The following is a 24,962-nucleotide window of genomic DNA, read 5'->3' as shown; positions in this document are numbered from 1 at the left end:
CTATATAAGGGTAGCACACCAACGTGTGCTCGGATCAGCCTATTCAACACGGAGTAGGAACCGAGTTCATAACGATTACGGTATACTATAGTTTTTTTTGGGAAATGTATACTGTAGATAGATAAATTCCAAGCCCAACTTTACATGCCCCACGTATGAAGCCTATTCAGGCCCAGCAGTTTTGACAACACCACGTATAAACAACCCGTACAGGTTATCATCATCTACTTACAACTCCCCTCCTTTATATATATAAATAAAAAAACTCTCAACTCAATCGTTCCCCTCCAGCATCCTTATCCATCCGCACGCACCACTTCTTCCATTAGCCGGCTGATTAAGATCTCGCTGCTTGCCATCACCAAATTGATTCTCAAACCATCACGGCTGATTCATTCCTTCCCATTTCTCTTCGTGTAGGTACTGGCACAGTTTGCCGTTGAGCAGAGTGCGCGGACGCGTCCGTCGCATTCTCAAGGATGTGGATTCTCGACGACCTCGTGGAGTCCGGCGGAGCGTTCTCAAGGGTTTCGGCCAAGATGATGACCTCTTCTTGGCGTACGGCTAGAGGTCCATGGCAGAGGTGTTGTAGTTTGGCCCAGTGGAGGAGGCTGCGAGGGAAATCACCGAGTCATGTACTGAGTGAGTTATTAGATCTGACATCTAGAGAATACAAATAGCAGCCGACGACCATGAGATGCTGGCCTTCTCATTGTTCTTGCTGTCAGGCTACCACTAACTGTAAGTGCCAACCGAGGATTATTTCTTATACTTTATCCATAATAGTATTGTACTCCATAGTATTTTTAATTTGTTATTTGCAAGAAATGATGCCTTTTCCCTTAAAAAGGGCCTTATGAAGAGAAAGTTTGTTCACCTTGGATATTAATTTTGTTATAGGTTTGTTGAGCAGCTCACTTGTGCTAGCAAGACGCCATGGATTTGCTTATATCAAATCCTGCTATTAAGTTACAGATGAAGCAAGGTATGTTCCTCTCTATTGTTCTGGCGAAGTATAGTTTCTTCAAATTGTGAAGTAAATCCTAATGTGTGAAACTCTAGTCTTGTAGTATGTTCTTGTCTATTATGCTGACCTCGTAAAGATTTGCCTAAAATAGCATGTGCATAAGGAAACTACATGAAGAAAGTTATCGATCTGTTATAGACTAAGAACATTGGTAACATTCACACCCTTAATCTAATAAGTATCCTTATCATAGTCGATGTCAATCAAATACTCTACTTATCTTGGTCGATACAAATAGACAGTCTCACTATTTATTTGATAAGCTACTGATCCACTAATTATCTTGATAACATCCTTTTTCTCCTGGTGTCGGTGTCAAAACCGGCGGATCTCGGGTAGGGGGTCCCGAACTGTGCGTCTAGGCGGATGGTAACATGAGACAAGGGACACGATGTTTTTACCCAGGTTCGGGCCCTCTCGATGGAGGTAAAACCCTACTCCTGCTTGATTGATATTGATGATATGGGTAGTACAAGAGTGGATCTACCACGAGATCAAGGAGGCTAAACCCTAGAAGCTAGCCTATGGTATGATTGTTGTAATGGTTGTTGTCCTACGGACTAAAACTCTCCGGTTTATATAGACACCGGGGAGGGCTAGGGTTACACAGAGTCGGTTACAATGGTAGGAGATCTACATATCCGTATCGCCAAGCTTGCCTTCCACGCCAAGGAAAGTCTCATCCGGACACGGGACGAAGTCTTCAATCTTGTATCTTCATAGTCTTGGAGTCCGGCCGATGATGATAGTCCGGCTATCCGGACACCCCCTAGTTCAGGACTCCCTCAGTAGCCCCCAAACCAGGCTTCAATGGCGATAAGTCCAGCGCGTATATAGTCTTCGGCGTTGCAAGGCGGGTTCTCCTTTAAGTTCCATGTACCTGCCGAACAGTGTCCGGCTTTCTTATCAATGTCGCGCTTCTTGGCTTCCACGCCCAATAATGGCCTTCTTCCATGCGTCGCACGAATGCGAAAAGCCAGGGTATCTTTTATGTTTTACCCCCTAGCTGCGCAAATAACCTGCCTATAAGAGAGGCAAGAATCCAGATCCAAATCACACCATCTTCCTTCTGCGAGTACTCATAGGAGCGCTTCTGACCAAAAATCCATTTCATCATGGACCGTCGACGCGGATCCTCTTCTCGCGCTCCCAGCCCTCTGCCAGGAGATTGGAGGAGATGTTCTGTCCCGCACAACGAGCTGGTGACGCTCCAAGCGGAGGGATATCTCCCTCCGGGCTTCATGGTTCCGGTTCGAGCCGGGCTGGCCACTTACAAAGGTGGGAAGCAAGCGGAGGCTACCCCAAGTCCCAACAAAGGGGAGCGGGTATGCTTCGTCCCCTATCTGATAAGGGGGCTCGGATTCCCTATACATCCGTTCCTCCGTGGGCTCCTGGAGTTCTACAGACTCCAGCTCCATCACCTCACACCCACCTCTATCCTGCATATCACGGGTTACGTAGCTCTTTGCGAGCTATTTCTGGGCGTCGAGCCCCATTTCGTGCTGTGGAAGAGGTTGTTCTGCCTTGTACCCCGCTCTCACGAGGGGTCCATATATCAAGTGGGCGGTGCTGAAATATGGCGCATCGCCTGGACCGGATATCCATCCGGAACCCCTAAGAAGGCGTCCGAAGACTGGCCTTCAGAATGGTTTTAAGTAGAAGACGCTCCGCTGCCGGACCCTGTTCGGATCGGTCTCCCAGAGTTTAGTAATGCTCCTCTGAAGAAACGCCTTAGCTGGCGCCCACGAAGCCCCCAACTGGAGGAAGACAAGAGCGTCCATTATTTGATGGGCCGGAAAAGGTTATTGGCCCATTCCGGGTTGACCATGATTGGAGTCATGGCAACGTGCATTATGCGAGGGGTGCAGCCGCTGCAATACAGGGGCCACCCTATGTGGGATTTCAATGGGGAGGACGATGCCACCCGTCATGGCCGCAAAGGGCCGGGATCGGCCGAAGACCTGGCGAAGATCTTGTCCGGCCTGTACAAGGGGGAGAAGGAGGATTTCCTCCAGACGAGCCCGTTGAATGGGTTCTCCATGAATAACCCTCGGCGTTGGGTAAGCGAACACCTTGAGTGCCCGACCCATGCTTTCAAAGTTTAAGTTTCTTATATTATGCTTTCGACGCAGGAGCTGCGTCGGGTTGTGGAGGGCATGCTTAGTCCAGCTCCGCAACCCGAGGATCCAGAGAGATCCCAGGATCCGGCCTCCGAAGAGGACCCGGACATAAAGGTGGAGCTAATTGACGGGGTGTTCCACCAACTCAGCATGGACAATGCTTTAGTCGCCATTACGGCTGACTACCCCGGCCTATATCCGGCTTCTCAGGTGATTGTGACCGAAGTCCTGACACCATTATTTCTTCCTTGCTCATCTCTGACCACCGTAATGGTGTTTTATAGGAGGCGCCTTCAAGGCGGGAAGCCGAGCCCGCGGTGGCTGACCAACAAGGGTCAGTCCGGCCCAGTAGGCGGAAGAGGAGCGCGGCTGAAAGAACATGCGGTGCCCCCATGTTTGGTTTTGGTAATTGGTGACAATCTCTATGGACTAATGGTTGTCTTGAGTTATATTTGAAGGATTTGTCCATAGGTTTTTCTTGAAGTCCATGTGTTGGTTTCAAGGAGTTTATGAGTTAACCAAGGTGCTATTAAGGAATTATCCAAAGATTGGTCATGCGGGTGTTGAGCTTATTGCAAGCATGTCTTGAAGAAGAAGGTTGTGTGATCATTCATGTTTACCTTCAATACATCATCCAAATGAAGAGAGTTGCAAAGATTCAAGGTTGATCAAGACTAAGTCAATAGTGAATCAAGTTGATTAACTCACAAAGCGTAGAAGATGTACCGAGAGGGATCAAGTGATCCCATGGTATGGTAAGCATTGTCCATTGCACTTTGTGTACTAACCCATGGTCTATGTGAGATTTCTATGTGGGGTTAGGTACGTATCCATGGGCTTGCATCAAGAGGAAGATATCATACAACCCATGGAAAGGATGACATCAAGTGGTGATCGTCATCAAGATTGCCGTGTGCAAGTTCAAGTGGAGCATCACGAAGAGATCAAGTGCTTGAATCTTGCCATCCATTGTGGTGTCAATAGACTTGTGAAGATGAGCCGAAGAGTGGCTCACCCATAGTGGACTATGGGGGAGCAATCATCTAGTCTTCATCGAGCCAACGCAATCAAGAAAGGTGGTCCAACTTGAGGGAGTGAAGATCGTCATCATCTAGCTCAAGTGGACCATGTGCAAGGCAAAGGTTTGCCCTTGATAGGTTTTCTATTTTACCGGTCTCATGGTAGTTGTGGGAGACCGGGTTATAGGATCGATTGCCGTACTATCAAGGGGGGCTATCAATGAGTTGCTTGATAGTATCGTTCATAGAGAGCTCAAACCATTGCATCCTTGCATCATATTTCTTGGTTCTTGTTTGATTCTCTTTGTGAGTCTTAGAGCTTATGGTCATCTTGATGACAAGCTTGAGTTCATCGAAAACGGAGTTTGCATGCGTCTTCTATGATGTTTTCGGTGTTGGAGGTTTTTACCGGTCTTCTCTGAGGAAGGGTTCTCACCAATTTCTTTTGGGCCTTTTCTCATTTGCTTATTATTTGTATTTCTTTCAAGATTGTGTTAGCCCTTTTCTCTAGCTTTCCAACAAACTTGGTTTCATCGAATTCGGAGTCCGTTTGCAAAAGTTGTGGCAGTTTTGGTGTTCTGAAAAGGCTGCAGCGGTACTACCGCGAATTGGAGCGGATGTAATTTTTTACTACCGCTCCAGAGCGGTACTACCGCGGCTCCTAGAGCAGTAGTACCGCTCCAGACCAAAAAACTCGTCCCAAGTCCTGCGGAGGTAGGTACGGAAGTATATTTTTTGTACAGCAAGCAGTAGTACCGCGATCCCTAGCGGTAGTACCGTGAGTACGAGCGATAGTACCGCTCTGTGCGGGTTGTGAGCATAACGGTTGGATTTTTTCCCACCTATAAAAGGGGGTCTTCTTCCCCAATGAACCTTATCCTTTGAGCTTGTGTTCTTCCCCCATTGTTGACCTTCTTTGAGCTTGCTAACTCTCAATCCCTCCATGGATTCTTGCTAGTTTTTGAGGGAAAAGAGAGAGGAGATCTAGATCCACGTTTCCACCAATCACTTTCTCCTCTAAGTGAGGGGAACCCCTTGGATCTAGATCTTGGAGTTCTTCATGTTCTTCTTTCGTTCTTCCTCTCATTTTCCTCCCTAGCATTAGTTGCTTCGGTGGGATTTGGGAGAGAAGGACTTGGGCACTCCGTGTGCCCTTGCCATTGCATTTGGTGCACTCCACGTGATACGTGGAAGTTACAAGTTGAGAAGCTTATTACTCTTGGATGCTTGGTGCCCTTGAGCTTGTTCCTCTTGGGTGCTTGGGCGCCCTAGACGGTTGGTGGTGTTCGGAGCTCAATCATTGTGGTGTAAAGCTCCGGGCAAGCGTCGGGGTCTCCAATTAGGTTGTGGAGATCACCCCGAGCAATTTGACGGGTTCCGGTGACCGCCCCCAAGGGTTGCCAAAGTGTACGGGTTCAGTGACCGCCCCCAAGGGTCGCCATTTGTACGGGTTCGGTGACCGCCCTCAAGGGTCCCTTAGTGGAATCACGGCATCTTGCATTGTGCGAGGGCGTGAGGAGATTACGGTGGCCCTAGTGGCTTCTTGGGGAGCATTATGCCTCCACACCGCTCCAAACGGAGATTAGCATCCGCAAGGGTGTGAACTTCGGGATACATCATCGTCTCCGCGTGCCTCGGTTATCTCTTACCCGAGCCCTTTACTTATGCACTTTACTTTGTGATAGCCATATTGTTCTTTGTCATATATCTTGCTATCACATAGTTGCTTATCTTGCTTAGCATAAGTTGTTGGTGCACATAGGTGAGCCTAGTTGTTTAGGTTTTGTGCTTGACAAATTAACCGTTAGGTTTATTCCGCATTTTTTCAAGCCACAACCGTAATTATTTTAAAGCGCCTATTCACCCCCCCTCTAGGCGACATCCACGATCTTTCAATTGGTATCAGAGCCTCGTCTCTCTTTGTTGGGCTTAACCGCCTAGAGAGTAAAGATGTCGACTAGAGGATTAGGATTCTCTGACACTCTTAGTTTCGATGGCACAAATTTTGATGTTTGGGTAATTCACATGCTTAATCTCTTTAGGGTCATAGACCCAAATTTAGAGCAAATTGTAGATATGGGTTTTTCTCCTCCAAAGGATCCCCAAAGATTATCTTTAGAGGATGAGAAAAACTCTTATCTCAATGCTCAAGCTTCTAATGTGCTTTTCGATGCTTTGAGCAATGTATTTCAACTCATGCCGTTCCGGGATGCTCATGAGTTGTGGACAAAGCTTCAAGATAAATATGGTGTGTCCAATTTTTGTAAGGATGATTGTTCTCCCTCCACCTCCGGCCGCGTTGTCTTCTCAACTTCTTCTACTTCACCTACAAGTGGTTTGCCACATGGTAATGACATGGTGAGTAGTGGTGTCCATTGCAATGATGATAGTGGGCTTATTGTTGATACTCCTTCATCACTTTCTTATTGCAATGCTTCATCTTTGGACTTTAACACTTCTAGCACTCCAAATGTTTCACATGCTTGTGTTGATAGTCCTTGCATATCATGTAGAAATTGCTTGACTAAATCTCATGATGATATGCTTGCTATGTCTTGTTGCCATGATAAAAATGCATCTATTTCCTCGAATTGTTGTGCTAACAATGTAGAGGAAACCGAACACTCCATGGAACAAGATGTGGTGTTTAATGGTGCCTCAAGGGATCCTACATCATCATCTATTGCTTTTTGCCTTATGGCTAAGGCGTCAAAGGTATCTCCTACTTTGTACCCCAATATGTATCTTGATGATGATGTTGATGCTAATGATGATGAGGATAATGATGAAGAGAATGATAATGTTGCCTCCTTAAAAACTAAGGGGGAAATGATTTTTAAAGCTCTTCATAAAAATAAAATTGCTCGTTCGAACTTCATGGAAATAATGTCCATTGCCATTGATGGCAAGAAATACATTGAGGAGTTGGAATCTCATCTAGAGGAGCATGAGGCCACCATTGAGAAAATGGAAGCTCATGGGCGTGATTACGCAAATGAGATCGCGGAGCTATCTCAAGCTCTTGAACATGAACAAACCACCTCCGAATCTCTTGAGGAGACTTTTTCTCTAGAATTATCTAGAGTGAGGGAATCTCATGATAGAGCTCTTGAGGTGGCCAATGATTTCAAAACTAAAAATGCTAAGCTTGAGGTTTCTCATGCTAGACTCCTTGAGGATTTTGAGCACCTCGAAAATGGCTCAAGGGTCATCAAGGGTGAGCTCATCAAACTCACCGAGTCTCATGCCCAACTTGAAGCTTCTTATTTAAAAGAGCTTGCCAAGTTGTCCTCTCCTATTGTTGTAAATGATGATGCTTGTTCTACTAACTCTATTACTTGTGAAGCATCCATTTTGAAGGAGAATGTTGAGCTACGGGCTCAACTTGAGGTGCTATCTAGCAATTATGGGAAATTGGAAGAAAGTCATGAAAAGCTCTCAAGCTCTCATGATGATCTTCTAGTATCCCATAGTGTGCTAAAGATAGCTCATGAGGCCATGATTGCTAAGGTAACATCTAGTGAGCCTCATGTGGATACTAGCACTACTTCTAATCAAAATAGTATATTGCCATGTGCTAGTCCTTGTAATTCATCTATTCACAATGTTGGTACATCTTGTGATGAATTGCTTTCCTTGCCTTGTTGCTCTAACGATGAAGCTTATACTTCCTCTAGTACTTGTGTTGAGACTAACCATGTAGAGGAAATCAAAAAGCTCAAGGCCCAAGTCACTTCTTTGAAGAAAGACTTGGAAAAGAGTCATCAAGGAAAATTCACACTCAACAATATCTTGAGTGTGCAAAAATCCCCCAATGACAAAGGTGGACTTGGATTCAACTCCAACAAGAAGAAGAAGTCCAAGATCAACAAGAAGAAGGGCAAAAAAACAAGTCAAGAATTCGGCAAAGATTATTTGCTTCAAGTGCAAAATTGAAGGGCATCATGTTAGATCTTGCCCATTGAAGAAGAAGGCCATTAGTGTCAAGCAACAAGGGAAGCGGCTACAAGTGCATTCTCATGCTCAACCTCAAGTTGAAGAAAGGCCTCTTCCCAAGAAGACTCAAGCTAATGCTTCTCAAGTTGAGAAATCAAGTGAGAAGAAAGTGAAGAGTATACGTTGCTATCTATGTCGTGAGAAAGGTCACCTTGCTTCTTCATGCACTAGTGGTAACTTATCCAACCCAATTGTTATTGATGATGTCTATTCTCTTGGGAAGGATAAGGTTGGCAATGTGTTTGCCAAGTTTGTTGGTACTCAAAGTGGTTTGAAGCAAAGAACCATTTGGGTAGCCAAGCCTATTGTGACTAACCTCTTAGGACCCAACTTGGTTGGGGACCAACTAGCTCAAACTTGATCAATAGGTGTTGTTGGAGGGCATTGGATACTTGGCTACATTATGAAGAATTAAGGGGACTTCATCACTCTTATTGTCTCAAGCCAAGTCTATTGAATCGTCAAGTTTATAACTTATATCCAATGTGCCTCCGTGCGGTAACTTGTACTTAAATTGTTTACATTGAAAGTTACTTGCCCCTTTGCATGTTTTGGTTTTGTTCCTTGCATGTGTTTGTATATGATGTGTCTCCAAATTGCCTTTGTGTATGTTGGTTTGCACATCATGTACTTGTGTGTCGTTCGTTGAGCCTTAGTGCATCTTGTTTATTTCTCAGTCGGCTCTTGTGAGAATTAATGGAATATCCATTATGGGGGAGTGGTGTGCACATGAGTAATACCATCTAGTATTGATATTTCAAGATTATCTAGTCGCTAGGTGGTATATCTCTCATGAGAAATTCAAATTCTAAAAATTCCATTGATTATCTTGTGTTGGATCCTCTTATTGCCTCTTGTTAAGTTTTCTTCATTGGTATCACATTATGGGGGAGTAATATGCTATGTATATTACTAGCCTAGAAAATGTGTACATTTGAGATGTTGTCACCTAGTGTTGATATTGTAGATTATCTTGTTCCTAGGTGGCATGTTAGCTCTACAAGTTGCAATTTGCTTGTGTGTGGTGTGAAGATGATGTTGGATATCCTTGCTATCTACCACCGGGAATTCTTTCCATCTACTTCTTGTCTTTTGACAATTGGTAGTCATTTGTGTGTGGTAGAATTTAATTGATCATATTTACATTGGCTTTTGTTTTTATTTGCCTTTTCTCTAGCCAAGGTTTGTGTCAACTCCCGTTGTCTTCCATACCACTTGTGGATCTTGTTAATTTCTTGTTCTTGTCTAGTGTTTTCTAAATATAGTGATAGTGGTGATCCCACCTTGTGCATTTGGTATTCAAAGCAAATTCTCTATAGTGCACAAATCATGGGGGAGCTATCCTATTTTCTTTAGAACACTTTTCTTGTGATCCTTATCAAGTGTGTGTTGGTGGAAGGAAAGCCGTTTTCTTTTGGTACCTTGTGCCATCATGAAACTTTGTTGAGAGCTTGGTTTGTTTGGAACCATCCTCTCATTGGGAGTTTGACATCTTTATTTTAGTGTGTATCGATGGATATCTCATTCCTTGATGTATCTTTAATGATATCTTCCAAGTGATGATTTCTCCATTTGGTATCCTTTTCGCTTGGCATTTCTTTGTCTTTTCGTTTCGGTTCTTGAAAGTTTTGAGCATGCATGTTTACTTCATGTATTTTATTTGGCATGCTTTCTTTCTTTGACCCAATATATAAGGGAAACTCAACCAAGTCTCAAATTGGATGAGATGTGCATGATATTTATTTTCATATCTATATGCACATATTTATGTGTAGTTTGTCCTATGTATTGGTGTTTCTAATTATGTGGTCCCAATGAGTTTGGGTACAGTTTAGTTTGTGTTGTTCTTCTAGGAACATTTGGAGATACATTGGATGCTCGGCTCACTCACAAGGAACGTGTTGTCACCATGTGCATATTGGAGTCAAGCTAGGATGATCAATGAACTACTATCTACCTTCAATTGGTATCTACTACATCCTTCCAATGATATCTCGGTAACAAGTATCTATTCATGCTTTCCTCTCTTGCTTTCAACCTTGTGTAGGTTGCATCTTGGCATAATATTCATTTCATATCTTGTGATACTTGTTTCCTTTCTCAAAGCATCCCAACGATGATCTCTTGTTGCTAGTTGTGATGTCTTTGATGGATGTGTGATTGGAATTCATTTATATACAATAAGACCATATCTAGCAAGTGCTATGCTTTCAAGCAAATATCTTATTGGTATATTTATGACTTCCTTGTGGATATCTTGTTCCTTCGTGTTGTAACTATTTCGGGTGTACATCCTTCTTTGTAGATATATATATATATATATATATCATCATGATTTCGTCTACATAGAACCTTATACACTTGAGAGAAATTACATCTCTAGTTGATATCTTTTCTTTCACGCCCACCTTGTCTTTCTTATCTTATTTCTTTGGTGGCTCCGTGAAAGTTTTTGCCTTGAGTGTGTGTCCTCTATCGTTGCATCTTGACGCACTCTTGTGTGGTGAAGATTATTTTCCTCATCCTTATCTTTACAAGGCTTTTGCCATCTTAATTGGCATCCCTCGTCTTGATGAGGCTTTCATCTTCTATCTTCACCACAGGTCGTCACAAGCATAAGTTCTTTATATGCTTATTAGTAAGCTTGTGAACCCATTTGCTAGTTGTGTGTGGGAATGATAGGCCTTGCACCGTGTGCCTCATTCTTTCAAGACTATGTTGATGCTTAATGCTCATCCTAATTTTAGTCTTCTCAAGTGCTTCGTCATGACTCACACACATCATTTTGGTTGAGCCTATTCTTAAGTTGCCTCTTTTACATGGTGCTCAACCATGTGCTTGTTGCAAGCGCTAGGCTTTGTTTCCTATATGCTCTCTTGCACTGAATGTGAGTTTCTATTGATTTTGGGGGAGCTATGATCCTATTTTGTGCACTTTGTATTCAAATACAAAAATTCTTATGTGTGCACAAATCATGGGGAGCTTCTCTAGTTTCTTTAGAACACTCCTTTGCGGTTATCATAATATCTTTATTCTTGTGGCACGTAGGATCATTGGTCTAGTTGGTTCAATTGATATCCGTTGATTGCTTGCTTCAATTGGTATCTTCTGATTGCTTGTGTCTCTCTTTGTTATGTCTTTGTGTCATATCTTTTTGTTGCAATCTTTGGGCCTTAGTATAGTTTGTCTTCCTCCAAGTATTGGCAGTTGGATATGTGTATTGCATTCCACTCTTTTGTTGAGAAATACACAATTTATGGAGGAACACCTTTTATTTTGGCCTTCTTAGCTTTTCACCCATTTTAGCAATCGATGCCAATGGGGGAGGAGTTTCAGAGAGTATTGTGGGAGTTTTGTGGAGAAGTCTTCTGAGTTTTCTCCTTGCTTTGGTTTTGGTTCCTAAGCATTTGCATCTCATTCTCATGCATCATTGGTTGTTGCATTGCATGGTGATGCATAATTCCTTGTATAAACTCTCTTGAAAGTGATTGTCATCAATTACCAGAATGGGGGAGATTGAAAGAACATGCGGTGCCCCCATGTTTGGTTTTGGTAATTGATGACAATCTCTATGGACTAATGGTTGTCTTGAGTTATATTTGAAGGATTTGTCCATAGGTTTTTCTTGAAGTCCATGTGTTGGTTTCAAGGAGTTTATGAGTTGACCAAGGTGCTATTAAGGAATTATCCAAAGATTGGTCATGCGGGTGTTGAGCTTATTGCAAGCATGTCTTGAAGAAGAAGGTTGTGTGATCATTCATGTTTACCTTCAATACATCATCCAAATGAAGAGAGTTGCAAAGATTCAAGGTTGATCAAGACTAAGTCAATAGTGAATCAAGTTGATTAACTCACAAAGCGTAGAAGATGTACCGAGAGGGATCAAGTGATCCCATGGTATGGTAAGCATTGTCCATTGCACTTTGTGTACTAACCCATGGTCTATGTAAGAGTTCTATGTGGGGTTAGGTACGTATCCATGGGCTTGCATCAAGAGGAAGATATCATACAACCCATGGAAAGGATGACATCAAGTGGTGATCGTCATCAAGATTGCCGTGTGCAAGTTCAAGTGGAGCATCACGAAGAGATCAAGTGCTTGAATCTTGCCATCCATTGTGGTGTCAATAGACTTGTGAAGATGAGCCGAAGAGTGGCTCACCCATAGTGGACTATGGGGGAGCAATCATCTAGTCTTCATCGAGCCAACGCAATCAAGAAAGGTGGTCCAACTTGAGGGAGTGAAGATCGTCATCATCTAGCTCAAGTGGACCATGTGCAAGGCAAAGGTTTGCCCTTGATAGGTTTTCTATTTTACCGGTCTCATGGTAGTTGTGGGAGACCGGGTTATAGGATCGATTGCCGTACTATCAAGGGGGGCTCTTGATGAGTTGCTTGATCGTATCGTTCGTAGAGAGCTCAAACCATTGCATCCTTGCATCATATTTCTTGGTTCTTGTTTGACTCTCTTTGTGAGTCTTAGAGCTTATGGTCATCTTGATGACAAGCTTGAGTTCATCGAAAACGGAGTTTGCATGCATCTTCTATGATGTTTTCGGTGTTGGAGGTTTTTACCGGTCTTCTCCGAGGAAGGGTTCTCACCATTTTCTTTTGGGCCTTTTCTCATTTGCTTATTATTGGTATTTCTTTCAAGATTGTGTTAGCCCTTGTCTCTAGCTTTCCAACAAACTTGGTTTCATCGAATTCGGAGTCCGTTTGCAAAAGTTGTGGCAGTTTTGGTGTTCTGAAAAGGCTGCAGCGGTACTACCGCGAATTGGAGTGGATGTAATTTTTTACTACCGCTCCAGAGCGGTACTACCGCGGCTCCTAGAGCGGTAGTACTGCTCCGGACAAAAAAACTCATCCCAAGTCCTGCGGAGGTAGGTACGGAAGTATATTTTTTGTACCGCAAGCAGTAGTACCGCGATCCCTAGCGGTAGTACCGTAAGGACGAGCGATAGTACCGCTCTGTGCGGGTTGTGAGCATAACGGTTGGATTTTTTCCCACCTATAAAAGGGGGTATTCTTCCCCAATGAACCTTATTCTTTGAGCTTGTGTTCTTCCCCCATTGTTGACCTTCTTTGAGCTTGCTAACTCTCAATCCCTCCATGGATTCTTGCTAGTTTTTGAGGGAAAAGAGAGAGGAGATCTAGATCCACATTTCCACCAATCACTTTATCCTCTAAGTGAGGGGAACCCCTTGGATCTAGATCTTGGAGTTCTTCGTGTTCTTCTTTCGTTCTTCCTCTCATTTTCCTCCCTAGCATTAGTTGCTTCGGTGGGATTTGGGAGAGAAGGACTTGGGCACTTCGTGTGCCCTTGCCCTTGCATTTGGTGCATCGGTTTGAGTTCTCCACGTGATACGTGGAATTTACAAGTTGAGAAGCTTATTACTCTTGGGTGCTTGGTGCCCTTGAGCTTGTTCCTCTTGGGTGCTTGGGCGCCCTAGACGGTTGGTGGTGTTCGATGCTCAATCATTGTGGTGTAAAGCTCCGGGCAAGCGTCGGGATCTCCAATTAGGTTATGGAGATCGCCCCGAGCAATTTGACGGGTTCCGGTGACCTTCCCCAAGGGTTGCCAAAGTGTACGGGTTCGGTGACCGCCCCCAAGGGTCGCCATTTGTACGGGTTCGGTGACCGCCCTCAAGGGTCCCTTAGTGGAATCACGGCATCTTGCATTGTGCGAGGGCGTGAGGAGATTACGGTGGCCCTAGTGGCTTCTTGGGGAGCATTGTGCCTCCACACCGCTCCAAACGGAGATTAGCATCCGCAAGGGTGTGAACTTCGGGATACATCGTCGTCTCCGCGTGCCTCGGTTATCTCTTACCCGAGCCCTTTTCTTATGCACTTTACTTTGTGATAGCCATATTGTTCTTTGTCATATATCTTGCTATCACATAGTTGCTTATCTTGCTTAGCATAAGTTGTTGGTGCACATAGGTGAGCCTAGTTGTTTTAGGTTTTCTGCTTGACAAATTAACCGTTAGGTTTATTCCGCATTTGTTCAAGCCACAACCGTAATTATTTTGAAGCGCCTATTCACCCCCCCCTCTAGGCGACATCCACGATCTTTCAGCGGCGCGGATTGAAACGTCGCCGCAAAGGTATAGCTCACGGTTCATTATTTAGAGCAACGTTCCTAGGAATCGTTTGAGTGCTCATGACTTATGTAGGAGAAAAAGTGCCCGCCAGACTGCGGGCGTAGAGGTTGCCAACCCAGCCTCTACCAGCCAAGCTCCAGCACCTGGTCTGGAGGGGGAGGCCAGCGCAAGGCGCGAGCCGGATACTCCTCCAACGGAGGATGCCGACAGACTGTCCGCCACCAAGTCTGAGGTGGAGAGCGCCATGAACCACAGGCGCCGCCGGACAGTTTTTTGTGACGCGTGCTTCTCCCCTGAGGCGTTGAATGCCTTTAACGCGGGGGACGCGCACCTCCGTCCTGCTCAAGATGGTTTGACCAGAGCCACGGAGCAGTATGTAAAATACATACGAGTAAGAGATTTTAATAGTTGTATATGCCAGTAGCCCCCGAGACTTAAAGTAGTTATATTAACTGATTTAAGGATCATTTGAAATGCAGGATCTTACAAAGAAGAATACCCAACTGTCTCAGGAGCTGCAAGAGTGTAAGGCCCAACTTGAGGCCGCACTGGCTGCCGCAGGAGGAAACACAGGGATCCCTCCTGGTAACACATTATTTTTTAAAAGATAAGTGGTGTGTGGCAAGTCTAATAATGACATTGCAGGTGCTGCCGGACAAGATCCGGACAGGCAGGAACTACTGCGCCAGCTGAAGGCCTGCGAGAGGGTGCTGACGAGGGTGCAGCAGGAAAGGAATAAGCTCTAGGATGCCCACGCCCAGCTTGGAGAAGAGCTGAAAGGTGTTCGGGCCGAGCTGTCTGGCTCCGTTAAGGAGAATCAGCGGCTTCGTCGCGGCATCTATAGTAAGTGCTTGAGCGAACTCCTTTGAAAAGAAGAGTTCGGCGAGGAAGTCAATTGACAAAATATGTCTGTAGGTGTACTCACAGGTTGCCCTGCGGAGGAGATGCCCGTATCAACGGGTGATCAACTTCCCGAGCTGTTGCAACTGCTCGAACGAGTTCGGCAGGCAATGAGCGGCGTCGTCCAGGCTTTATGGCCAGCCCTCTCCCTACCCGAGGGCCTTGGGGAGCTTGCGGAGAAGCTTCAGGGAGTGCGGCAGCGCTTCCATTTATGGAAGATTTCGGCCTGTCACCGAGGTGCCAGGGAGGCCTGGGCCATGGTGAAGACGTGGTACAAGAAGGCGGATCCCAACCACATGGCCGAGGTCGGACCTGTGGGGCCCGATGGGAAGGAGATCCCTGTGAGTTTAGTATACGGCCAAGTAGAGTTGGCCGCTAAATTTTCCCAACGGGACTGTAAATTAGACAGCCTATTAGACGGGATTGAGGAGGAATACAGTCAGTCGATTTGACAATGTATTTTAAAATGACATGTAAAATGCCTTCTAGCTGGATTGTAGATCGTTTGTCTTTGCCGACCTTTTCGCTTCAACCTCGGGACCCTAGAGTCCGGAGTGTGTCCGAATACCTTCTCGGTTAAGAAACAACCGGGGCATGCATGGAGACCAGGCGTAGGGGTCATTAGTGCTTTATCAGACAAGTGCCCAACTAGTTATGTTATATTACATGGTTAGTAAGAAACATCTTCCAGGAAGAATAGTTCCGTTAAGGGTTCCTTTCCCTGGGAGGCATGCCCTAAAGTGCATGTCCGGACTGCGAAAAGAGCAGGATAACATCTGGGGGCAGATAAATAAATTGGTAAAAAATCATCTTTCAAGTCACCGACTAAATATTCCCTTAAGAACGCTAGCTTTCGGCTTCACCCAGTCTGAGGTACACATCCGGCTGACCCGGCAGTAACAATCGCAGAGGTGCTCCCTTTACCTCCTAGCCGAACAATCGGGAACGTAGGGGTAAGCACAGGAGCCAGGCAACCCAGCTTGGCCAAAACTTAAGTCATATCGATGCATATACTGGTGAATAAAAGGTACACGTGGAAGTTTGACACGCGTGCTGGGCATGAAGCCCTTATAATTAAGCTTCTGGTAAGGAAGCCCCCAGGTATAATGAGTGCGGATAGCACATCAATTGCGTGCGAACGATGCGCAAGTAAGCCTTTTAAGGCTTTGATGAATAGGGGTGAGAGAAAAAAGAGAAACAAAAGACAGCTGAAGTGTAAAAATTTGGACGGGGGAAGGGGACGAACTCTTAGTCCGGCGCTAGGCATAGAATCTTCGGAGGCGGCCTGCGTTCCATGGGTTCGGCTCGAGTCGGTTGTCCAACGCATTTCGTAGACGGTACGCTCCGCCGGTCAAGACTTGATCGGTAATGAAGGGGCCTTCCCATTTGGGCTTGAGCTTGTCCTTTTTCTTGTCCGGCAGGCGTAGAACTAGTTCACCAACGTTGTAAGTCTTGGCCCGTACTTCTCTGCTTTGATATCTTTGAGCCTGCTGCTGATAGAATGCGGAACGAGCCTTGGCGACGTCGCGTTCTTCCTCCAATGCGTCCAAGCTGTCCCGCCGATCCAGTTCGGCTTCTCTTTCTTCGTACATGCGCACTCGAGGTGAGTCATGAATGATGTCGCTAGGCAGAACTGCCTCTGCGCCGTATACCATAAAAATGGTGTGAATCCGGTAGTACGGTTGGGCGTTGTCCGCAGCCCCCAGAGTACGGAGTCGAGCTCCTCTACCTAGTGCGTGTTAGATTTCGTAAGGGACCGCACTAGTCTGGGTTTGATGCCGCTCATTATTAGACCATTTGCTCGTTCCACTTGACCGTTGGTTTGAGGATGATAGACTGAAGCGTAATCGAGCTTAATGCCCATATTTTTGCACCATGATTTAACCTCGTCGGCCGTGAAGTTCGTGCCGTTATCGGTGATGATGCTGTGGGGGACACCATAATGGTGTACTACCCCGGATATGAAGTCTATCACTAGTCCGGACTCTGCCATTTAAACTGGCTTGGCCTCTATCCATTTGGTGAATTTATCCACCATGACCAATAGGTACCTTTGCTTGTGGGTTCCCCCTTTAAGGGGTCCAACCATGTCAAGCCCCCAGACCGCGAACAGCCAGGTAATGGGTATAGTTTTAAGGGCGGTGGGTGGCATATGGCTCTGATTAGCAAAGAGCTGACAACCGACGCATCTTTGGACTAAGTCCTGAGCATCTGCCAGGGCCGTCGGCCAATAAAATCCTGTACGGAATGCCTTCCCTACAAGGGCCCGGGCTGCGGCGTGGTGTCCGCCTAGTTCGGCATGAATTTCAGCCAGAAGGTTTCGCCCTTCCTCTTCGGAGATACACCTTTGAAGGACTCCGGTTGTGCTTTTCTTATAGAGTTCTTTCTCGTGGACCTTGTAGGCTTTGGATCGCTGAACTATGCAGCGGGCCTCATTTTGGTCTTCGGGAAGTTCCTGCCTAAGCAAGTAGGCTAGGAATGGCTCTGTCCACGGGGCGATTACTGCCATTATGTCGTGGGCTGAAGGTGTTATTTCATCGGCTGAATCGCCAATTATGTCAGATTGCTCTGTGTCGGTTGGTGCGGCTGCTTCCGGTTTGTTGTTTCCGGACTCCTCTTCCCATAGTACGGATGGCTTAAACAGCCGTTCCAGGAAGATGTTTGGAGGGACAGCGTCACGTTTTGCGCCGATGCGTGCCAATACGTCGGCCACTTGGTTATTATCCCTGGCTACATGGTGGAATTCAAGTCCTTCGAACCGAGCTGACATTCTAAGGACAGCGTTACGATAGGCTGCCATTTTCGGATCCTTGGCGTCAAAGTCTCCATTTACTTGGGATATTGCGAGGTTTGAGTCCCGGCGCACCTCTAGGCGTTGAATGCCCATGGAGATTGCCGTCCGGAAGCCATGTAAGAGGGCCTCGTACTCGGCTGCGTTGTTTGAGTCCGTGTACATGATCTGAAGTACGTATTGGACCGTGTCCCCGGTTGGGGACGTCAATACGACGCCAGCCCCCAATCCGGCCAACATTTTGGAGCCGTCGAAGTGCATAATCCAATTGGAGTATGCGCCGTACTCTTTAGGGAGTTCGGCTTCAGTCCACTCAGCGACAAAGTCAGCCAAAACTTGCGACTTTATAGCTCGCCGAGGTTTGTAAGTTATATCGAATGGTAAGAGCTCAATGGCCCATTTTGCAATCCTGCCCATTGCGTCGCGGTTGTTTATAATGTCATTTAGGGGTACTTCGGAGGCCACTGTTATCGAACACTCTTGAAAGTAGTGTCGGAGCTTCCGGGATGCCATGAACACCGCATACACTATCTTTTGATAGTGCGGGTAACGGGACTTGCAAGGAGCTAAAACAGTGGATACGTAGTACACTGGTTTTTGAAGAGGGAATTTATGCCCTTCTGTCTCTCGTTCTACGACGAGTACCGCACTTACAACTTGATGTGTTGCCGCGATGTATAACAACATTGGTTCGCCCAGGTTTGGCGCAGCCAGGACCGGATTTGTTGCCAATATGGCTTTTATTTCTTCAAGTCCGGCAGTGGCAGCATCCGTCCACTCGAAGTGTTCGGTGCGTCTAAGGAGGCGATAGAGGGGCAATGCCTTTTCTCCCAAACGGGAGATAAAGCGGCTTAGAGCCGCCACGCATCCAGTCAATTTTTGGATCTGTTTGAGGTCTTTTGGAATATCCAGCTGTGACAGATCTCGGATCTTGGCCGGGTTTGCTTCAATTCCTCTACCGGATACAATGAAGCCCAGGAGCTTTCCGGCTGGTACGCCGAAAACGCATTTTTCCGGATTCATCTTGATGTCATATGCTCGGAGGTTGTCGAATGTGATCCTCAAATCGTCTACTAGAGTTTCGACGTGTTTGGTTTTGACGACTACGTCGTCTACGTATGCCTCTACTGTTTTGCCGATCTGGGTAGCCAGACATGTCTGAATCATGCGCTGATATGTTGCGCCGGCGTTTTTAAGTCTGAAGGGCATCGTGTTGAAGCAGAATGGTCCATATGGAGTAATGAACGCCGTTGCGGCTTGGTCCGCTTCCGCCATCTTGATTTGATGGTAGCCGGAGTATGCGTCCAGGAAGCACAATAAATCGTGCCCTGCGGTAGCATCGATTATTTGGTTGATGCAGGGGAGGGGGAAGGGATCCTTTGGGCAGGCCTTGTTGAGGTCTTTAAAATTGACACATAGGCGCCAGGATTTGTCCTTCTTTGGTACCATTACCAGGTTTGCTAGCCAATCCGGATGTTTGATGTCTCTGATGAATCCGGCTTCCAATAGTTTGGCTAGTTCTTATCCCATTGCCTGTCTTTTGGGTTCGGAAAATCGTCGAAGAGCCTGTTTGACTGGCTTGAACCCTTTTAGTATATTTAGGCTATGCTCTGCCAATCTGCGTGGGATTCCCGGCATATCTGAAGGGTGCCAGGCCAAAATGTCCCAATTTTCCCGAAGGAATTCTCGCAGTGCGCGTCTACATCAGGGTTCAACTGTGCCCCGATGGAGGCCGTCTTTGTCGGGTCCGTTGGATGGACCTAGAATTTTACTATTTCGTCCGCTGGTTTAAAGGAGGTGGACTTGGATCTCTTATCGAGTATCACATTGTCCCTATTCACCATAGAGCGCAGCGCGGTGAGTTCTTCTGCCGCTAGGGTTTCGGATAGTGCCTCCAGGGCTAATGCGGCTGTCTTGTTTTCGGCGCGGAGTGCAATGTCTGGATCACTAACGAGAGTGATTATTCCGCCGGGCCCAGGCATTTTGAGCTTCATGTACCCGTAATGGGGTATGACCTGAAAAATTGTGAATGCCTCTCGTCCTAATATAGCCTGATATCCGCTGCTGAACGAGGCCACTTGGAACGTGACTTCTTCGGACCTGTAATTATCCGGCGAGCCGAACACCACATCAAGTGTGATTTTTTTGGTGCAGCGCGCTTCCTGGCTAGGGATTATTCCTCTGAAGGTTGTGCTGCTTCGCTCAATGTGGCTCCAGTCTATTTCCATTTTTTGAAGAGTTTCCTCGTAGATGAGGTTTAATCCGCTGTCGCCATCCATGAGTACCTTGGTAAGTTGAAAGCCGTCCACTATTGGACTAAGGACCAATGCGGCTGGTGCTCGGGCTGTTCGGAATTTAGGTTCGTCGCTAGCGTTGAAGGTGATGGTCGTGTCGCTCCAAGGATTTGTTGTTGCTACTTGGTAGACTTCGGCAAGACTGCGGATTGTTCGTTTCTGCATATTGTTTGATGCGAAAGTTTCGAAGACTGTTGATACCGTACCGGTATTGTTGGAGTGGTTTTCCGGGGCTAGAAGCTCCTCGCCACTTTTGGCCACCTGCCGTAATATCCAACATGCTCGAAGGCTATGTGTTGGGGTGGCGCCCTCTGTACTATGAATTTTACAGGGTCCGCTAAGCCATCCCTCCAGTATGGTTCCGTGCCCTTTATGGGTTTTTTGCTTTTTGGTTTTTGTACCTGGTGCCTGAGTATAATGCACCCTTTTGTTGCAGACTAGGGTTGTATTCGGGGCCGGATTGTCCCAAAACTTATTTTCGGTTTTCCGGAAACTCTCCATCGCACAGTACTTTCGTACTATGGATGCCAGGTCGGCGAAGCGTGTGATTTCACGACGGCTGACGGCGTTCAAGATTCCCTCGTCCATGCAATTATTGCAAAAAATTGAGATTGCGTTATCTTCTCGGCAGTCCTTTATCCTGTCCATAACCAGGAGGAATCTGGCCCAGTAATGATGTACTGTTTCAGCAGGCTCTTGCCGGATTAGAGATAGATCGCATATATCTGGGTGGGTGGGTGGAATTGAGTCCGGAACCCTACCCATCTCAAGGCTCAAGGGCCAAAAAGTTTCCGAATTTGGAAGCTTGGAAAGTGGAACGTTGTCCAACGAGTCCGGTCCGATGTCTGACTTTAGGTTCAGCGTTTGATCGAAGTCCGTCCCTCCGCGGGAATCTGGCATGGAGGGTTCGGAAGCCCGGACATGACTAGTTTTCAATATAGGAGAAGAGTCGCCGCGATGTTCCTCTACCACCGCGATGTGGTGGGTAACCTGGGGAGAGTTAATCTCTCTCAGATCGGTTTTAAGCCCAATCTTATTGTAGTTTGTAGCGATTCCCAGGGCGGCGATGCGATCCAAGAGTTCGTTTACGGACGAGAGCTCTGTTGGATCCAGCTGCTCGGCGAATTCTGAGTTGATGTGAAGATTGCTTTTGATGACCCGAGAGGTCATCGTCGAAGCGGTGGCCGAACAGGCGGTCATGAGAAAACCACCTAGCCGGATAGTTTGGCCGGCGGCCAAGGCTCCTTTGGCGAAGATATCATCCTTGAAGACGGGAAGAGGCATCCTTCCTATCGGCGACGTCACAGAGGATCTCTCAATGAAAGCACCAATGTCGGTGTCAAAACCGGCGGATCTCGGGTAGGGGGTCCCGAACTATGCGTCTAGGCGGATGGTAACAGGAGACAAGGGACACGATGTTTTTACCCAGGTTCGGGCCCTCTCGATGGAGGTAAAACCCTACTCCTGCTTGATTGATATTGATGATATGGGTAGTACAAGAGTGGATCTACCACGAGATCAAGGAGGCTAAACCCTAGAAGCTAGCCTATGGTATGATTGTTGTAATGGTTGTTGTCCTACGGACTAAAACCCTCCGGTTGATATAGACACTGGGGAGGGCTAGGGTTACACAGAGTCGGTTACAATGGTAGGAGATCTACATATCCGTATCGCCAAGCTTGCCTTCCATGCCAAGGAAAGTCCCATCCGGATACGGGACGAAGTCTTCAATCTTGTATCTTCATAGTCTTGGAGTCCGGCCGATGATGATAGTCCGGCTATCCGGACACCCCCTAGTCCAGGACTCCCTCACCTGGCCTTCGATTTCGGTACTTCATCTTCATTTTCAACCATTTTTATTTTTGGCTTCTGCTCTAACATGTTCCTTGTTCCCGCAAACACCTTTTCCCTTTTGTTGAGGCATATTGGTCTCAATGCATTCATCCTCTGACTCGTCTGATATTACAACAGATCTCAGTCTCCTTTTAGTGCCACTGCAGAGCTCACGTGATGACGATGATATTTTGTCTTGACGCTTATCTTTGTTTAATGTAGTCCCAGTGCTGTCATGTGGCTCCTCTTTCACAGGCACCTGTTCACATGAAAGTTTGCCAGATGAAACTTTATTATTCTGTGACTGCAAACATATACATTTTGAAAATTAGACACACCTCTAAAATCTGAAGTGCGTATATAGTTAAAAAAATCAATCACCTTTGTATCTGGCATGTTTTGCTTCTTCATTAACACGGTGTCCACCTCATCATCCATCAATTCCTGCGAAACATATATAAGATGGGTTAGTTAAGGAAGTTTGAAGATGGTAAAAAGTTAATGTAGCTTTACCTCCTCGGCTTTATTGTCCAAATAGAGCATCTCAAGCCTATCATCGGGCACAAATGTTCTATTTACTGCATAGTTTTGTGTGCCAAATGTGAGATTATTATCATTGAGCTTGAATCTAAATATAAGTCTTCTTCCACATAATTGTTGAATAATCTTTGGCACTTCTTCTGATTTCCCATCTTGTGTGTCCATCAACTTAGATGCAGATGTATTAAGCAATCTTGCAGCCTCCTCGTCAAATAAAGTGCAACTTGTAGTAGATGTATGGTCACTAATTTGGAGTCGAACACGATACCTAACATATGATTCGTGTTAGTAGGGAGTAAATATAATATAACAGTTCTTGTTCATATTTTAGTAATATAATATGCTTACCGAGGTGTGACCTTTTCTGGATATATACCACAACTCTTGCAATAATTATTTTCGGTTTCCTTGGTAGCCAATTTGTGGCACTTGTCACATGACATGTACTACCATTGAATATTTTCTTGCAAACGATCTACTGTAGCTATTGCTGTGAATACAAAATCCTGAAAAAATAGTGTTAGCATTTGAGTGGTGTGTGGGATTAAGAGGCATAAATAAGCACAGTGTGGTTTCATTGTAACTAATATTAAATGAATTGTCCATGCAGGTCTTATCTCGTATCACAGAGATTGATAGTATCATTTATTGGAATTCTGATGCATTACCTGGTCTGACTGGTTTCCGTGCCTCATTGTAGTAAGTTCTTGTAATGTTATCCTCTTATAAAACACCTGTTCTTCTAGTGTTCCTTGATTACTTCTATCTATACTGATCATCTTTGGTAAGGTTTTTTCTGTTGAGTCCCTGCACATGTATGAAGTAGATAAGAATATAAAATCTTGAATCAACCTGACTCACTAATTATGAGTGAAAAAATAAACTGGAGGTGTTTCATACCTATCAAGAAGTTCTTGTGTTTTTGGTATATCCAGATCAATATATATTCTTGTGGGACTCGTTGACTTTAGGCACAAACCTATTTAATCAATCAATTAGAATTTGTAAATGATAAGAATAGCATGTAAGATCTATGCACTTACCATTGAATCTCTGCACCATCGTTGATGTGATAATAAGGACAGTTTGGCTGCCGATTACATCCTCGGTCAGAAAATAAGCAAATTTTCCCCATAGCGTGATTCTGATTTTATCACCCCTAAAGAATTTAATCTGAGAAGTTAGTGCTAACCACATGGGCGAAGTTTAGTTAAATTTGAGACATGCATATGCATATACACTTACTCTGGCATTAGGATTTCAATCTCACGGATATATGAAGGTTGTGGGTTCCTTTTTGTTATTCTTGTCTCCACTGGCTTCATTTGAGTTAGTAGTCCAATGACATCTGCATATTTGGAGATTAGTGATATAAAAATTAGAAATATCAATTATTTGGAGGTCATAATTACAACTACAAACATACCTGAGCATTGTTCTTTTTCGGCCCTTTCTTCTAGTGTGTCCATGGTAGCAAACTCGAAGCAATAATCTGGGAGAACTTTCGAAGATCCTTTTATTTCCTTTACCTTTGTATTGTATGCAAAAAATATTTTAATTTCATTGCTCACTGGCCTATATTTTGTGGATTCCACGACCTTAAAATTGCTGAATGCATAAATAAATTTTTCATTGATCTTTGATCTAAATGTGTCTATAAGATTCTTCCAGATAGTAGCATGGATTGTTTCACCCTGTTAAAAGAATCAAATATGGTTAGTAATTTGCTTCATATGACAGAAAAAATCTAATTTAATATATTAGAAAACAAACCTGCTCATCCATCAGTATCATATCTATGCTAATAAGCTCATCGGTCGTAGGATTCACTGAATCCCAAATTCTCATTACTTTCACTTGAATATTCCAATTCTGTCCTCTTGTAGTTAAGTCGCTCAACTTCTTGTATGCCATATTCTTATGTCTTCAAAATTAACAGGGAACAGCTTATCAATTGATATAGTATTTATGAAGATTCCACACATAAAAAGTAAGCTTGTGAAATAACAATTACCAAATCTGATGAATCAGGTCAGAAGTGATTTTGCGCCAATTCTTCCAACGTCGCTTCGTCGGGCGTCGGGCGTGCTTACGCGTGACTTTATGGGGCGTCGAGTGAAGCGGCTGGATGTGGCTTTTCGTCTGGACGTTGAGTTGCGTGTGGCGTGTTCAAGTCGCCGTGGTCGTTGGCTTGTAATTGTTTGATGGGTACTTTTGCAGCCGTGTGTACTTATTTATATATGGGTTTAGGCGTCTTGGTTTGTGGTGGCCGGGACCGGCTGAAAATCAGATGCCCACACCGTGTGCTAATCAAACTTGTTTTGTTTGTTTGTATTCGTTC

General features: G+C 45.3%; 1 long non-coding RNA gene across 1 annotated transcript; it reads left to right on the top strand.

Moving 5' to 3' along the window:
* The first annotated feature begins 300 nt into the window (after positions 1-300).
* LOC119341628 lies at positions 301-24,700 on the top strand. The gene is made up of 4 exons (XR_005165200.1): positions 301-741; positions 901-985; positions 23,232-23,320; positions 24,653-24,700. It is a non-coding gene; the product is annotated as an uncharacterized LOC119341628 (long non-coding RNA).
* Positions 24,701-24,962: the final 262 nt, after the last annotated feature.

Source organism: Triticum dicoccoides, chromosome 7B (assembly GCF_002162155.2).
Source record: "Triticum dicoccoides isolate Atlit2015 ecotype Zavitan chromosome 7B, WEW_v2.0, whole genome shotgun sequence".
Taxonomy (NCBI): Eukaryota; Viridiplantae; Streptophyta; class Magnoliopsida; order Poales; family Poaceae; genus Triticum; species Triticum dicoccoides.
This window is presented reverse-complemented; position numbering and strand designations above follow the sequence as displayed.